Source organism: Semicossyphus pulcher, unplaced genomic scaffold (assembly GCF_022749685.1).
Source record: "Semicossyphus pulcher isolate SPU_LCO1_2020_fin unplaced genomic scaffold, fSemPul1.0.p SCAF_12, whole genome shotgun sequence".
NCBI lineage: Eukaryota > Metazoa > Chordata > Actinopteri > Labriformes > Labridae > Semicossyphus > Semicossyphus pulcher.
The window spans coordinates 31702291-31708848 of record NW_027211626.1 but is presented as its reverse complement, the minus strand read 5'-3'; positions in this window follow the sequence as shown (position 1 = coordinate 31708848).

The window sequence follows — 6558 nt, the reverse complement described above, 5'->3', positions numbered from 1 at the left end:
AAAGCAGTAGTAATACAACATTACTGAAGATATATTGACTAGACTGAGGATTATTTTTACAGAGTGGAATGCATTGATATGGTATCCATATAGTGTTAAAGGTCTTGGCTAATAAGAGTCCTTTTCAGATGTTTTTTGAATGATGATAATGTTGATGTTGATTGTAGCGATGGAGGTACGTTAGTTCAAAGAGATGCTCCTCTGTATTTCAAAGAAATTTGATTAAGAGAAGTCCGACAATACGGAAGATGAAAGTCATTTGAGTGTCTTCTGGAATATGAGTGAATATCTGATGAAATCATAAAGAAAATTCTGCAAAGAGCTGGGCAGGTCATGCGTTAAGTGTACATATTTATACATAAATACACAAGTATAGATATATTCACATCAAAAATTGATAGAAGTTTGTATTTTCTGAAGAGAGGAGCAGATGATTCACATCTTTTAGAAAAGCTAATCACTCTCAAAAATTTCTTTTGGATTAGAAAGATCTTATTAAGATGAGTTGGACATGAGGCAGCCCAATCAGTATTACAGTACATAATATGAGGGTAAATCAAGCTGTAATAAAGGGTTAACATACAGGAATGATTCATCAGTGAACGAACTCTACTCAGGATACCAATTGACTTCATGGACTTTTTACAGACCAGTTCAATATGATATTTCCATGTTAATTTTTCATCTACCATGACTCCTGGGAATTTAATGTAAGGAACCTGAGTCATTTTAATGTTATCTATGACTATTTTAGCGTGTTCTTTTGTAAATTTTTTATTTTTATTACAAAAAATCTTAAAATTAGATTTATTTTATTTTTTATTTTTATTAAGAGAGATTGTTCATGTGAAACCATTTAGAAATCGATGATAACTCTTCATTTGCTTCTCGAATCAGTGTGCAAAAGTTTTCATGTGAAGCAACAAGACGTGTCATCAGCAAATAAAATTGGCAGTACATTTTTACAGACTTTAGGTAGGTCATTTATATAAATCAAAAACAGGAGAGGTCCAAGGATGGAACCCTGAGGTACTCCACAATGTAGCTTGGCTCTGTTTGAATTAGTCCAATTGATTGATACATACTGTTCCCCCGTCCTTTAAATAATCAAGAAACCATTTTAGAGCAACATCATGAAAGCCATATTTTTGTAATTTTGCAATAAGGATGTTGTGATCGACAGTGTCAAAGGCCTTTGACAAGTCCAAAAATATACCTAAAGAAATATTTCTGTTATCTAAAGCTGTAGAGATGTTGTGAACAAGCTGCAAAAGAGCCATTTTAGTTGACATTTTTTAACGAAAACCATATTGATGGCTATACAGTATGTTACTTTCATCCATATGTTTCTTTATACTAGAGTATACTAGTTTCTCAAGAACTTTGGAAAAACAAGGTAAAACTGATATAGGTCGGTAGTTTGTAAATATGCTTCGATCACCTGATTTAAACAGAGGTATTACTTTAGCTACTTTCAGGTCACTAGGTACAACACCTGTTTTAAGAGTTAGAGTTAATACATGGGTGAGGGGCTCAAAAATGGGAAAAACTATTTTCTTTACAAGGCTAGATCTTATGTCATCATGACCTGCAGAGACGTCTTTCAGTTCCAGTATGATGTCATGCACTTCTTTAGAGGTAGGAGGATCAAACAGACTTATGCAAGGATACTGCTCTTTGAAATTAGCATGGAGGAATTCATCTGTATTTACTATATTTTTAGCCAGGGAAGGACCAATATTTACAAAAAAATCATTGAAACCATTAGCAATTTCAGAGGGACATGAGAAACATCTCGAACCATCGGATAATTGAGATGAAATAGAAGTGGATGCCTTTTTCCTGTTCAACAATTCATTAATTAAGTTCCATCTAGTTTTTATGTCATTACGAGATTGTTCAAATTTTTCTGATAGATTTTGTAATAGACGATCTTTGTAGACATGGAGTTATCCAGGGCTTAGAGTTAATAATTTCATTTCTTGTTAATTTGAACATATGGAACAGAAGAAATCTGTCAAATATAGATGTACATTTTTTCATGAATGCTAGATAGGCTGATTCAGCATCATGACGATTTATATATATTATAGTATACAGCACAAGGACACCAGTATTTAGCACCAAGAGACCAATATTTAGCAACAGTATACCAGTATGCAACTCCAGTACACCAGTATTCAGCACTAGGATACCAGAATTTATCACCAGGACACAAATATACAGCACCAGGACACTAGTATTCAGCACTAGGACACCAGTATACAGCACAAGAACACCAGTATTCAGCACCAGGACACCAGGTACTGCAACTGAACAACAGTATTTAGCACTGGCACACCAGTATTCAGCACAGGGTCACCAGTATTCAGCAATGGGACACCTGTATTCAGCAACAGGACACCAGTATTTAGCACTAGGACACCAGTATAGAGCACAAAGACACCTGTAGTGACTATCCAACCCAATGCTCCAACCTTCAGTTAGTCACCATGCGTAGGTGTATGAAAACAGGTTTTGACGCGTATCCAAATAATAAATGTCCAGATTGATATTGCCTTTGGGTGATGTTCCCGTTTATTGCAATGGTGGTACAGATGAGTGGTGATTACCAGTTGATGATGTATGTTTAATGCTCCAATGATGCTGTGATCCTGTGGTTATGTCTATGTGTTACGGTAAGAACCGTATGTTCCCTTCACCTACACCAACTAACTTTCATTCACCTGTGACCTATAAACACATGACCTAGTCATGTGACCAATTACCCAACTCAAATACACACCCTAGTGGTCAAAGTAAATCATTATAACAACATATTCATCAAACTATTTACAACACAAGACAACCATAACACACACGCTCAAAATGGCTCCTACACACCGGCCCCATAATTGTAATGGTGAGGAACTACAATTATCAAAAAGAAAATCAAAGGAGCCAAAAATTATACATGCATGTGTTTATGAGTCTTTGTTTATTTTTATCTGGTCTTGACCGCCAGTCCTTATGCTTCCAACAGCATACAGAGTTTAGTAATAGGCCTTTCCAAGTAGCCAGTCTTCGTTCTCAGTTGCACAGATCGAACAAGGCCTCTCAGTGAAACTTCGTTAAGCTTGATCCATTTCTGCCTCTCCTGCAGCAGAGGCAGATACTCTCTTATCCTTTGTTCCTTTTGAATTTTCTTTTCAAACTCATGGCATGATGTTCAGCAATGGCATGATTGTTTGGAAAGATGACATCATCGGTCTTGAAAGGCAGGTTGATGCAGTAGTGGTCCTTTGTGAGTTGAACAGATTCATCCATTATCTGCAGAAACCTCATGTCTTCCCTTGACATCCCAATTTCATCATTGGACTTCTTGTTAAAGTCTTGATTATACTGAGCAACCAGCAGCTCCTCAACTCTAGAAATAGCATTTGCAGTAAATGCAGGGCAGCTAATCTTCCCCGAGTTACTCTCACCTTCTCTCAGTGGACCATTCAGAACCCAACCCAATAGGGTTCGAACAGCATAGGGTCCATTGTCACAGCTGTTGATAACTTCCCATGGTTCGAGAAGCTTTGGGGCGTTGGTGCCAATCAACAACTCCACTTCAGCATCAAGACTGGGAATCTTTATCTTTTCAAGATAAGGCCATTTGTTCAGGTCTTCCTGGGTCATAATGTTGTCTTTATCAACAGGCATGTTCTTTTGTGTATAAACCTCGGGGAGATCATAAAACTGCTCACCGTTGTAACTGGAAACCTCCAATCCAGCTAAGACGAGGGTGTCCACAGTGTTCTCCTGGCCCATTGTACGGAGAAAAAATGCTTGTTTTGGTGCCATTTAAATTCAGTTTCCTTCTTAGATTTTCCGTACAGAATGTGGCTGAACTTCTCGGGTCTAAGAACGCTTAGTTTCCAAGATTTTGTTTCCACATTTTGCTTTGACTTGTACAGGAACAATTGAAAGAACACAGTCTTGTTTCCCGGCCCCAGTGCGAGCACACGTCTGCTGAGATACGGTTGCTTTGGTCTTGGGTTTGATGTGAAGGAGTGTGGGATGCTTTAGGTTACACACACTACATGTGATGCGATTATTACAATCCTTGCTGATGTGTCCAGGTTTTAAACAGCCAAAACAAATTCCATTCTCTCTGAGGAGATCAATCTTTGCACGGTGGGTCATCATCTTGACCTGTGCACATTGCTCCAGAGGATGACCACCTTTACATGAACAGCACATGACAGATTTGCCCTTTGATTGAGAGACAGAATTTGGAGTTTGCTGGTCTGTGGACTCTCTTTCTTCAGAGGCATTGACGGCTGCTGCAGTGGCATGACTTCTTTCTTTGCTGAGAGCTTTTGGCATAGCTTTGTATTTGACAGAGGTGTTGGGTTGTGCTTCCTGTATGTTTCCAAATAAGGGGTCAGAAAGAATTTTCACCTGTCATTCTATGACTAAGTTCACCAAGTCAGGGAACATGGCCCTGTAGCCCCTGCGCTCCTGTAGCTCACAGGCAACAGACCTCCACTTTTCCCTCAGCTTATACGGCAACCTCATAATAATGATTCTGAGATTTGATGGAACACTCATTTCATCCATGTGCTGTAGACTTTCCATCATGTTACAGCATCCTCTCAAAAACAATGAAAAGGCCTGCAGAGAGCCGACATCCTCAGACTTAATTATAGGCCAGCCTAGTGCCTTTTCCATGTAAGCTGCTGCAATTTTTATTTCGTTCGCTCTTTTAGAAGAGTTTTTGCTCGTTCATAACCCATGTCCTCTGGCATATGAAGGCAACTCCTGACCAGCTCCTTTGGATATCCTCGGGTGTAATGTTCCAGATAATAAAGGTGATCCTGATTGTGGTGTGTTTTTGTTTCGATGCCTTGCTCAAAAGCTCGTATGAAGAAACCATATTGTAATGGGTCACCATTGAATATTGGTATGGTTCTTGGAGGTCGAGATGCCGAAAGTTGCTGTTGAACCAGTTGAGAAGTGATTTCAGTTTGACGTTGAATGATGTTGTTGATGGTTTGTCCTGTATATCAAGCAAACGATGTGGGCTTCATAGATAACTGGCAGACATTCTGGGGAAAGCCTGGTCTGATCGGAAGAGACGGCATTCATCCCACTTTGGATGGTGCAGCTCTTTTGTCTCGTAATATGGCTAAGTTTGTTAGTCGTAAAACCTGACAAACCAGAGTTGAGACCAGGAGGCAGAGCTGTAGTCCTACATACTCCTCTGAGCTTCCCTGTGAGCAGTTTCCCAACCACAATGTTAATGTTATAGAGACTGTGTCTGCCCCCCAACCCAGACCTTTTATTACAGTTAATTCAAACTCAAATAAAAAAGGAGTAAATCAAAAAAATTTAATAAAAATTAAAACAACAACCGAAGTTATGCCAAAAAATATGAGAATTAAATATCAGATCCCTGTCATCTAAAGCTCTGTTAGTGAACGATCTGATATCAGATTATCATATTGATTTACTCTCTTTAACTGAGACTTGGCTGTGTCAGGAAGAATATGTCAGCTTAAATGAATCCACTCCTCCCAGTCATCTTAATGCTCATATTCCTCGAGACACTGGTCGAGGTGGTGGAGTGGCAGTCATCTTCAGTTCTAGTCTTCTAATCAACCCTCGACCAAAACTTAGTTTCTGCTCTTTTGAAAGCCTTGTTCTGAGTTTTTCACACCCAGCTTGGGAAACTTTACAGCCTGTTTTATTTGTGATAGTATACCGCTCTCCTGGCGCATACTCTGATTTTCTAACTGAATTCTCAGAGTTTTTATCAGATTTAGTCCTGAGTTCAGATAAAATAATTATTGTAGGGGACTTCAATATTCATGTAGATGTTGATAATGATAGTCTTAGCATGGCATTTATGTCCCTTTTGGACTCTATTGGTTTCACTCAAAGTGTAAACCAGCCTACTCACCGCTTTAACCACACCCTCGACCTTGTTCTAGCTTATGGCCTTGAAACCGAAAACTTAATGGTCTTCCCACAAAATCCTCTTTTATCAGATCACTTTTTAGTAACATTCGATGTCCTATTAACCGACTACTCTCCAGTTAACAAAAATGTACTCACAAGATGTTTGTCTGATAGGACTGTAGCTAAATTTAAGGAAACAATTCCAGCTGCTTTTAATTCTTTACCACATCTGTTTACTACAGAAAGCTCTGATGCTAATGTTAGTCCCTCTCAGATTGATCAGTTTGTTGATAGTACTGCAGGTTTGCTGAGAAGTACTCTAGACTCGATTGCCCCCTTAAAGAAGAAGATTATCAAACGACAGAGGCTAGCTCCATGGTATGACTCAGAAACTCGTAACTTGAAGCAAATGTCGCGTAAATTTGAAAGAATGTGGCGATCCACCAAAACAGAAGAGTCTTGTTTACTCTGACAAAATAGTCTTAATATATACAGGAAGGCCCTACGGCATGCTCGAGGTGTCTACTACTCCTCCCTCATAGAAGAAAATAAAAACAATCCCAGGTACCTTTTCAGCACTGTAGCCAGGCTGACAGAGAGTCACAGCTCCACTGAGCAATGTATTCCTAT